Source organism: Cinclus cinclus, chromosome 4, assembly GCF_963662255.1.
Source record: "Cinclus cinclus chromosome 4, bCinCin1.1, whole genome shotgun sequence".
Taxonomy (NCBI): Eukaryota; Metazoa; Chordata; class Aves; order Passeriformes; family Cinclidae; genus Cinclus; species Cinclus cinclus.
Genome location: NC_085049.1, coordinates 68,458,156 through 68,469,551, shown reverse-complemented (window position 1 = coordinate 68,469,551; position 11,396 = coordinate 68,458,156).

Below are 11,396 nucleotides of genomic sequence, written 5' to 3'. Positions count from 1 at the left end.
AGGCATTTTATAACCTTTTTTTCCTTCCCTGTCAGAAAGGGATGGAAAAATCCTCTCCTTCCTCCCAACCTTATTTTCCTGCTTGGATTTCAAAGGAACATCTCCAGGACACAAAGGCTGTTTGCTAAAAAGGAGACTCTGAGAAGTTAACAGTGATCTCGAGCACTTGAATATACTTCCTGCAGTTACACTGACCATAAAGTCTTAAGGTTTCCTGCTCACTCCTTAAGTGGGGAACATCCCTGTTTGGCTTGGCTCAGCTTCCTGAAGTGCTGCATCACTAACTGGAAACAAGAAGGTTTGCAGGGAGATTCCAAGAAGAAGCCCATAGGAGCCATGCAACCACTCCCCAAACCAAAGCAGGGGAAAATACAAGATGCTGAAGGAATCAGCTATTTTCTTGGTCTCTGGCTAAGCTAACAAGAGGGTTTAAGTGTCTCTGTGTTGCAAATAACCACAGTGAAGAACCTGAATGTGCTGGTTCCATCAACTGTGCCTTTGTACTTCAGAGAAATCCCTGGCAATCTGTTTAGAGGCAAAAAAATCTTATCTCCTCCCTGCTGCTATGAGACAGCACCAGGTCATGTGTAACCTCAGGGCTGCTTCTACACCAGGCCCCTCTCCCCTTCAAAGTCCAGAGAGAAGATCAGCTCCTGTTTGGGTACAGCTCCAGCCTGAGATGTGCCAAATATTTCTGCTTAAGGCAAGAGCTCTGAAGCAAAGCATCACACAGACACATTTCAGATTGTCACAGCACTGCCTCAAAGCTCACACCCAATGCAGCATCTGCCAGGGACTGAGCTGGTCAAAGAGCTGTTTCCCAGCACCAGCACAGCCATCTTTCTTTGGTATGTAGTGCAGACCTCTGAAGTCACAGCCTGGGCTGCACACAACTCATTACATTTCCTTACCCCATTTGCCTCCACACTTCTTCACACCCCTACTTGGTCTAGGTTTTCTCAGGCATTTGGTCGCTCACTTTGAATCATCTCCACAGAATTCTGACTCCCATTTTTCCCTGTTGCTTGACTAAACTGATGGAATGCAGCCTGCCTGGCTCAAACAGCAGACCTCTTGATGGAGATCTAAGCAGACATGGGAATTGGGATTTTTGGGACACCCACTGGAAAGTGCCTTAAGAGGGCTCAATGAAGAGAGGATATGTAAGTCAAGAGAGACCCCTCAAAAGCCTTGTGGCAGTACTCAAAAGTCAGGCATGTCTCGTCCTGTGGCTTCACTGCCACGGGTTACCTCTGCACAGCAGAATGACAAAGGCAGTCACAGGCAAAGAACGTGCTCCACAAATTAACCAGTGCTGAACGACCAGCATTGCTCATGTCTTCCATCCCCACACAGGCTCCGGAGGTGACTCCCAGCAGCACGTAGCTGCAGCCTCTTCTTGTGGAGCCTGACCAGCCTGACAGGATCATCAGGCTGAGGAGCTTCGTTCTTTGCCAGACATTCTCCAGGAGGCTCTCCAGCCTAAGCAGGTCAGGAAGGGGCCACTCCACGAGTGCAGCAGCATTCCCCCACACACCATCACATCACAAGCACACTGATATTTCATGCCAAAAGAAAGAACACCGCTTTCGAGAAGATGGGGACTCTCCTGGTCATTGCCATGTTTCCAAATCAGCTTTTTGACACTTTCAAACCACATCTGCTGTCTACACTAAACTTGAATAAAATATTTTTGCTTCTAGCATATTCCAGAGAAAAACCAAAACAACACTACCACTACAAAAGGTTATGCCATATCATGGAAGCAGTTTAAGGCAGCATCTCCTGTCTGCCAGCTACCTAAATACAGAGATGCCAAGGGAAAAACATGACTCACCCCTCCCAAATGTCCCAGGCACTCTCTCTCCTCGTCCTGTTATAATATGCAGGTCAGAATTAAAGACTATTCCCCTGTAAACTATGAGGAGACTGACCCTGGATCATACCTCCAGGCTTGTTAAAAAGCTGCAGAAATTCTGGACACGTATTGATGAGGCAAGACCTGCCACAGCCAAGGGATTTTAAGATTCCTCCAGCTGATGGTGTAGAAAAGTACAGGGTTGTAGTGTGATGCACAGAGGCAGAGGGACAAGAACAATCTTCCATTAACACTGGGGTTTAACAGTTGGTACCATCAGTACAACTGGAACCATATCAACCACCACATTCCACTAATTATACCTTTAAAATCAAAGCTACAAACCTTTCTTTTCTATCTGTATATTTATCCCATCTTCTCGCACATTCCCTTTTTCCTCACCTTAACTGCCTTGCTTTCTTCTTTTCCTCTGCCCTTCACTTGTTAGGGTTGAAGACCCTTGGCATACTGACACCAATCATGTGTGTTTTACCCAGTCTATCCCAGACAGAGGATCAGAGAATACAAGGCCACCTTTGGTACTCAACTTCAAGAGGGAATATACATAAAGGTGGCCTTGTAATTTGGTACTAACACCTCTTTTTCTAACAGAAATCTTATGCTTCTCCATATACCTTGTACATTTTCCTCCTTCATATGTGCCAAGAGATGACATGATAAACACAAGCAGCTCAAAAACAGCTTGAAGCAATTAAAGCACTTATGTAAACTTCACTGAAATCAGCAGTTCAGGAAAATGACCAAATGCTGTGATGCATGTAATGTATGTTACGCCTTGAAGTATCCAGAGTCAAGAGGCCCAGCAATAAAGTTTTACAGCATTTCAAACTAGAAAGGATTATGAAACCTTCTTAGTCTTCCCTGTCCTAATCCACTGTCTCCATGAGGTACCCTTATAAAGGATCTGATGCCTCAAAGACTGAGGGATGAGCATTTTTCTTAGCTTAAGGAAATTTTAGCACTTTTTTTTGTTATGCTTTCCAAATCTTGATTTCCAATAGGTACTCACCTGTCCCATAGGCAGACATTTTTTTGTTCCTAGTCACTTAGCTCTGCTTCCACACCATGGATAAGAAGCCTCCTGTCTGGTACCTTTTTGCAGAACCCAATAAACCTATTCTCTGACACCAATTCTCTGTTAGCAACTACTTTGAGTCAGTCCTTTAATTCCATACATTTTGTGATACTTTGTGATCTTTCAACCAATACAATGAAATTAATAGCCAATTGCTTGCAAAATTTCTCCATTTGCTACATTTTTTTTTTCATCTCAAAGAATAGTCAGACAAACCTGGTTTCATATCTGCTTTCCACTAAATTCTGCCTACCAGGGTTAAATCTATCTGTATTGCTGCACTCTAGAACAGTGGAATCCTAAAAGATTCCAAGTATTTTTACATAACTTTGGTACCAGGATCTCCAATACATAATTTTAATTTCCTTCCCTTTACTCTATTAATTGAATATTTTTAGTTATTTCCTGATGGTGTAATGACCCAACATAAATCAATGTCAACAAGCCAAACATCTCCTCTGGGACCTTCCAGCCTATCTGGATTTCCAGTTATCTAGATTCATTGGTTCCAAGACATTTTGTAATCTGATTACTGACAGTGGATAATTTTCATATGACACCATTTAGAGAAATCTCCTTTCTACCCTTACACTTGCCAATACTGTTTTCCCCTTGGATAGTCTTTGCTGATCATCATCAGCTTCTCTTTCACTTCATACTGATTCTTTTTTACCCTTCTCTAACCTGTAAGCATTAGATCAGACAAAAAGAGAAAAGGTACTACTAGAGGACATTAGCAGTTTAAAGAAGAGCACAGCATAATGATATCTTAAGATTCATAAACCCCTTGATGATAATTTTAGTCTAAGCACAAAGCTCTGAAGGGATCCTGCTGCGAGTACAGAAATATTCATCACTGTGTGTTACGAGAACCACAGCTGAAATCACAGCTCTCACAGATACTCTATTCTGGTACTAATACTGAAAATGACATTACATACATCACATGAAACTGAGAAAGATGCCTCAAGAATAGCAATGTGAGCATAACATAAACTGCTCTTAACACACCACTTCCTCAAACCCCTCCAAACACCTGTCTACCTTCAAAGCAATACACATTTAATGTTTGCAATCATTTCTCACAAACCTGCCTCTTCAACCACTTACTTCTGTGACTGTTCTTGGAATTCTCCCAAATCAGCCTCTCTTTCAGATATCCAGGTGTCAAGAACTGAAAAGTCCTCAAACAAACTGTGACATACTGACAACTGCAAGAGCCAGGTTCCTAAGAATCTCCCCAAACAATGCATTTCAACACTTTCATCATTGCAGTGGCACTGTTAATTTGCCATCCCCAGCCACAACCTAGGCTCCTTTACACCCACACTCTACAGCTTTCTGCACTCAATAACTGCTTCAGAATCCTCTTCAGCAATGCAAGTTTCTGCAGACTCTCATTTCTTTCTTACAATTCTAAGCTTTGTTTTCCCCCTCAATTGCCTGTGAATTGAAACAATTTCCTCCTAGCTCCGGTGGCTCCATCCCAGCCACCACACCATGTAATGCCCCTCTTGAGCACTGAAGCCACATCATAAAACCAAGCTGGGTTTTTTTCCATCCCCAACTAATCTTGCCAGCAAGCTATCTCAGGCAAGGGTTTTTTACATTAAAGTTAAAAAATTATATTCTGGACATGAAATGCCTTTAAACTTTTTAGAAAACTAAACAACATTTTAACTGCACAATTTTGAAAGTCAGTGACACTTTTTGCACTCATTTGCAGTGCTTGTAGTTGAGACAAAACAGCAACATAAATTAAGTTCGTCTTTTCCCTGTAGCTTTTCTAACATGTTTCTAACAACCCAAGAAACAAGCAATGGCAATAGGGAAACATTCCCAAGTCATAGAGCAGACTCCCCAAAGCACTTTTCTGATGAAAACTTAGCTGAAATTTTGCTCTGAATTAGTACTGCCAAGTGGGAAGTCACAAGTCACCCTGGGCAAGTATAAAATACTGCTTTTTCTCTTTTAGTCCTTCTGGCAAGCGGCAGCATCCACTGAAGGCCATGAGAAGCAAACGAGCTGAACTGAAAAAGAACTGCAAAAGCACTAAGGGCACTAAGGCTTTTAAGGAGGAGACAAATTTTGCATCCAGAAAGCTCATTCCTGCCGTGCCTGTTCCTGCAGGGAATACCCGCCTGAGCGGTGCCTTCCAGGGCTGGTGGAGAGAGCCAGCTGAAGATCCCAAGGGAGCAGCACCCACGTACATCTGGAGCCCTCCTCCGGCTGCCAGCTCCTGCCCTCTCCCTCGGGTTCAGTCCCTTCAGCAGTGCCATGAGGGAAGGGGTCAGCCAGACACACAGGCATCCATCTGGAGAGGCAAGGGGGAAGTGCTTCCCAGTGAGAGGAAGGGCAGATGGCTCACAGCCAACCATAATGAACATCCCCTGAGAGCCCCCAGCCCCTGAAGCATTTCACCCAGGAGCATGCAAGGCATTAGAGCCATACGTAGGCAGTGCCAGCTTTGCTTTTCTTTTTTCTGAAAAGAACCCTTCTGCTTTATGCCCTTTTGCTAAAAAATGTGTTTTACCAGGCTGGCTGAAACCTCACACCACTCCCAGGCCTGAGTCACACACCCAGCTGTGTAGGGAGGAGGCACAGAGGAGGAGGGGAATGGAACTGCAGCACCAGGGAGCTCAAACAAGACATACCATCAGTGCTGATGACAAGGCCAGTTCCACCCATGATGAGAAAGACAGATGTTTTGCAGAAAGTCAGCCGCTGCCTCATATTAGGAGTTATGAAAGTGGAGAGTTCAGACATCATATTTTCCTTCAGTCTTCATCCGTTGCTAGCCAGGACAGATCCCAGAAAGCCAGGTGTCTGTCTGGCTGCAAAAAACACTTAATTTTCAGCAGTTAGTTCTCTAGGTTCTTAGTCTTGGCTCCTCCTGAGGATGACAATGATGAAGAAGGCATCACCCTGTCTGTAATATTACAGGCTTTCACGCTGCTTTGGCAGTGTGAGAAAATCCAGGAGAGACGAGCAGTTCCCTGCTGCTCCTGAATTTTGGCTCTACACACACACAAATCTCTCCAGTGGGTACCAGAGGCTCCTTAAACAAGAACACACATGTCTTCAGATGACCCTCACAAAATCAAAACATTGCAGGCAGATTACTCACGCCAACAAAAGAACCTATAGAAGACTGGGGGGGAAAAGCAACCTTGGGATAAACATTCTCTGGTGCAGAGAATTTGCTGAAGGAACTGAGATCTGCTTGGTGTTCAAGGATTGGAGTTTGGGGGTTTTTTTTGTTGGGTGTTGTTCAGGTTTTAGGTCGACAAAAGCTCCTCTAATGCTACTCACATGAGCTAACCCATGAGGTGGTCTCTTCCCACACCCACAGTTTCAGGGTTATCCACAAAAATGAAGTAACACAGGTATGAGGTAGCATAGACCAACAGCTTTGAAACACACTAGTCTGCTGCCCAGCAGTGCCCTATCTCAATCCGAGCAGATCAGTGCCTTGAGTGCAGACTGCTGTGGAAGGAACCACAGCACAGCCCCAGCTGGAAGGGGGCTCAGGTGATCTCTAGCCCAGCCTTCTGCCCCAACAGGGCCAACACTAAGTAACACCAGCTTACTCAGGGCTTTAGCCAGTCAGCTCTTAAAAACTTCTAAGGAAGAAGGTGGTGCAGTTTCCCTGGGCAGTTCTTTCTCCAGCAGTCAGTTATCCTCACTTTGAAGCCCTTTTTCCTTATCAGTCTGAACCTCTCTCACTTCTGCTGATGTCCATTTCCTCTCACCCTCCTGTACCCTGTGGTGTAAAGAGCCTGACTCTTTTTCCACTCTTTTCTACACCCTTTCACATTACAGTGTCCAAACTTTGAAGAAGAGAAATTAAACCAGGTACTCCTAAGCACAGCAACTGAAAGATGCTTCTCTTGCTTCACAAGCCACCACGTGCTTCAAAGAATTTTGCCACAGTTGAGGACTCTGCTCACATCCAAAATTAGGGGCAGCACTCAACATCTTTGGTGCAGAACAAGGGCAAATGACTTTCCTCGTGTCCACTGGAGAACATCCCAGCTCATCCAAAAAAGCATACTCCTTACACCTCTGTAGGCAACTTCAGCTGCAGCAAAAGCTTGGAGATGAGTGCTGCAGGGTCACCAAACACTCTGGGCTCATTCCAGCAGAGCTGCAGGAATGCAGTGGGCCCGACTCCAGGTGAGCCACTAAACCCATCAGGAATATTGCTCTTTGCCCCTACACTACAGGAGAGGAGCCTCTACCTACTTCTGCCCTGCATCACTGCTCAGGACACAGCCAGTTTGGCAAGGAAGGAGGCCTGAAGCTCCCTAAGACACCCAAAGCTCCCTAAGAGGTTATTAGAGCAGCTTGGTCTCTACTTCTCACTACATATGACTGACCAATTGCATCAAAGGACAAAGCCAGCCCCAGCACAGCTGCAGAGGAACGTTTTTCTTTGGCAGAGAGGAGAGAGATGAAGTGGGTGTCACGTTTTTCCATTAAATTTTTGCCTGTCACCACAGCGGAGCCAGATCACATACAGAAGACTGAAAGCCAGTTAGCAGCAGATGGCAAAAAAACAGTTTCCAAGGCACAGAGAGGTCACTGGCAGTATTTAGCTCCACATTTGGATGGATGGCACCTACGGGGACAGCTCTAGCCATTAAGGTCTAACCCATTCAGCCACACTTTATTTTCTCACATTGCCTTTTCTGCTTCCCTACTCATCCTCAGGAGAGGGAATGCTCATTATTTGGTAGAGTGTGTGTATCCATCCTGTACACATTTAGCACTCAACTCAATCCAGTGACTTTCTTTACTGCAGCTGTGATCTGTGTCTGACAGCTCACAGACAGAGGGAATGAGGAAAAGTCCCTGCTCTGAAAAGCTCAGCATCTCAGACTTAAAGTGCACCTCAGCTATGCCTTGTTAAACCCCACCATTTTTCGCCTGTCTTCTCTACTGCCTGTAACTCACTACAGTGAGGTGAAAGGGCAACGTATTTGCCAGTAAAATTGTGGCCCTAAGCCAAGCTTATTCTTTGCATGCCATTCCTTTCGCTTTTATGAAAGAAAAATAATTTAGGATCCAAGGCAGTCTCCACTTTTCACCAGCACTTGACAACATGGAGGGGTGGTAGGGCCATGGACCAATCCAACATCACTGCTTCCTGAACATCAGGTCTGTCTGTTTTACTGCTACATACCCACATCCTTCTCAAACAACCCTTTTTCCTAATGACCCTTGAACAAATATGTCTTCCAGGCAAACCCTGCTATTTCCAGTAGCATCCAAATAACTGTCTACTGGTATCAAATAAATACACACATGCACATCAGGTTTGCATCTAAGCAAAGCTCCTAAATCTACTCTGGCTATTCCCACTGTGCATTCCTTTAGCTCAAAATGCAGTTCCAATACCCCTTCCCCAGCCAAATACTCCTACCTGCCCTTTCATGTCAGCATCAGTACCTGGCTGTTACAGAGCAAGCTGTGTCAGGGAACTGATATGCCTGAAAGCTAATTTCTGGCAAAAAAAAAAAAAAAGGTCCTTTTAAAACTGGATGAGCTCCCAGGCAGCTGCCACAACAGCCTGTGGTTACATCCAGGTGCAGAACTAAACTGTCAGGTCTTGTCACCCCCAAAAAAACCAGAGCCAGAAGGCATCTCCATGATTCAGAGATGAATAGCGAGCAACAGCACAAAAGAATGTGCCCTCCTGAAAACACTGACTATGAGCTCTGCTGTGATAGCACCCCTCAGGGATCCACCAGGAACCTATTTCTATTGGAAAAAGGCAAGATGCTCTAGGGAATCAGAGGATTTAAAGGGGGACTTTGTAAGCTCAGGGTCAGCAGCCAATACAGCCTGTGACTGACAAATGCCACTGAGCCAGGTCAGACACTGTGTCTGATAGCAATGTCATCTATCTTAATTGCTATCGTACATTAGCACATAATTGCTAACGTCTCACCCACAAAATGATTCTTCTCCAAAAGCAAGAGAAGCAGCCTAAGACAGAGCATACAGAAGATGGATGGTTAAACCAAGTATTAGGAAGTGACTGGAAAACAGCTGTTGGGAATTCAGGGAGCAAAGTGTACAGACAGCAGTAAGGACAGCAAGGCATGATAACCAACATTTGGATACAAAAAAGCAGCACCTAACTGCAATTGCAAAGCCAGCAAGAAAACTTGCCCACTCAAGAGACAGGAACCTCGTGAGCTGTGGGACCAAGAGAAAATGAGCCCACAGTGACACAGAGCTCCCAGCTCTTTGGAAGGAGGAGTAGCCAGCAAGATAACAGCACACACTGGTCTCCTCACACAGATATCACATAGATAATCCTAAAAAAAGTGAGACTGCCTTAATAAAAAACTGATCACATACCAGGACAGGGGAAACTCACTTAGCCCTAGCTTAGAAGGGACTCTTCATATTATAAACAAAGACCTGCAAAGAGCATAAGCTCCCACCAGCCCTTTAGATAAGTTGAACAACTCCAGACACAGGAAAGCCCTGTCTGGTAACACCGTAAGTGAAATTCCTTTACCCCTGCTATCGTGCACAACCTGTTCCATGTGTAAGGACTTGGTTTCCAAAGGAAACATTTACAGAGGACGGTGCACATCAGTCACGTCCATTAGCAAAAATAATAAATAGTGGGTTCTTACATTATGCTGGCTCATTCTTATCTACCACACTTCAAAGTCAGTCCCACAACAGACGAACATTTTTTCCAGCTCCTGTCTTCACTGCAGACCAAGCACTTCACTATACAGTTACAGCCAGCAACTCAATACCCTCATTTTTCTGATTTTAACTGTCAGAAAACAACAGGGTAAAGTTTCAAGATCTCCTACTTGTGTTTATCTCAGTTTTTAGAGGACCTGTAGATCAGTTAAACCCATTACAAGCACGTGACATGTCTTGGCAAACTGGAATAATTTTCTTATTTAAATTTGGGAAGAAAACGAGGAGGAGAAATGGTTTTCAGTACAAACTCACCATGCAAAACTAATTTTGCTGTTCAGCAGTTGTGATGTTGACTTTTTTATTAATAATGGAAAGTCGCTGACAAAATTTAACAGTACTGCTTTGTATGAGCTCTGTATGCAACTATTTGAAAATCTCACTTTCTCCTTTCCCCTCTCTACTGCAATTTTGGAAAAAAATTTTTTGCAAGTACTGATTCTACAAATATTTTATATAAAGTCAGCTGCAGGTGTATAAAGAGTGATGGATTTCAGCTTTACGGTTTGTGGGCACCAGACCAAACCCCATGTGCAAATAAATGAAGTAGCTCTCCCTCTACCAAAATGAAACAAAATCTGGATCCAACTATACTGACACCAGAGAGCTACATGCAGCCATCCCACAATAAGACAGAGCCAGCTGCACATCCACAGCCGCTGCAGTAACCACAGCTTTCAATTAAACACACGCAGACTGTAAAAATCAAGTACTGTCATCCTTTAAAATAACAGCTGCCATACTCCAAGGGCTCCAGGCACTCCCTGGCAACTCATCCAGAGGCAGCTTTCCTGTAGAAGTCATTACAAACACAAAGTAGGAGCAACCATCGTTTTTGTGGCAGAAGAAATGAGTCACTAAGCAAGCCCTGCTGAGGTTCAGAGGTTTGTAATGGGGAGGAAATTTCCCAAGCTCATCTCAGATGACAATCACAACCATGGCCATTAACCTTCACCTTTGGTTTTGCTTTCACAGGGAGACAGAAACTTGGTAGCTGCAGCCTGGGAAGTCTCCTCCTCTCATTCCAACCTACATTGCACCCCTGCCCCACGGCTGAGCTGCCCACAGCATCACCAGCAACATGGAAACAGGATTAAAGGGCTCAAACACCACTCAGACAACAGCAGCAGCCATGGGACATTTCACTAATGCCATTTTTTTTCATGAGTTCCAAGTTTAATAGTCAGGCTCTTTAACGAATAAACCATTTGGGCTACTTGGCACTGGAAGTTACCTTCCAGTTAAGCACTCATCCGGACACCCAGGACACGACATCTAGGAATTTAGTCCTGCTGTCTACTCCTTACCTGTAGGGCAGCTGCAGTTCTACACATGCCATGCCAAGATCACATCTATGCTTGCATTTGTCTGCATTTTGCCACCATCTGGAAAGAGCAGCCAGTGTGTTAAAACAACCATGAAAATGGGGGAAGGGGGGAATAAAACTGCCTCCTCAGTATTACATAAGGAGGTTTTAAATGTCAAAGGCTCCTAAGAACCACCTGCCTTCCAGCCCCCATCCAGCAATGGGACAAGTAGTTGGCATTTCATGCCATGTTTGTCAGACCTATCCATCTGCATCAGATCTGGCACTTGACACAGAAGACACAGTCCCAGCTGGGTCATGTCCAACCACAGATCAATTCCAGCAGAACCCCAAGGCTGCCAGCAGAGCTGTCCCACTTCAAGCCCACCTGTGTGCTATGGAAA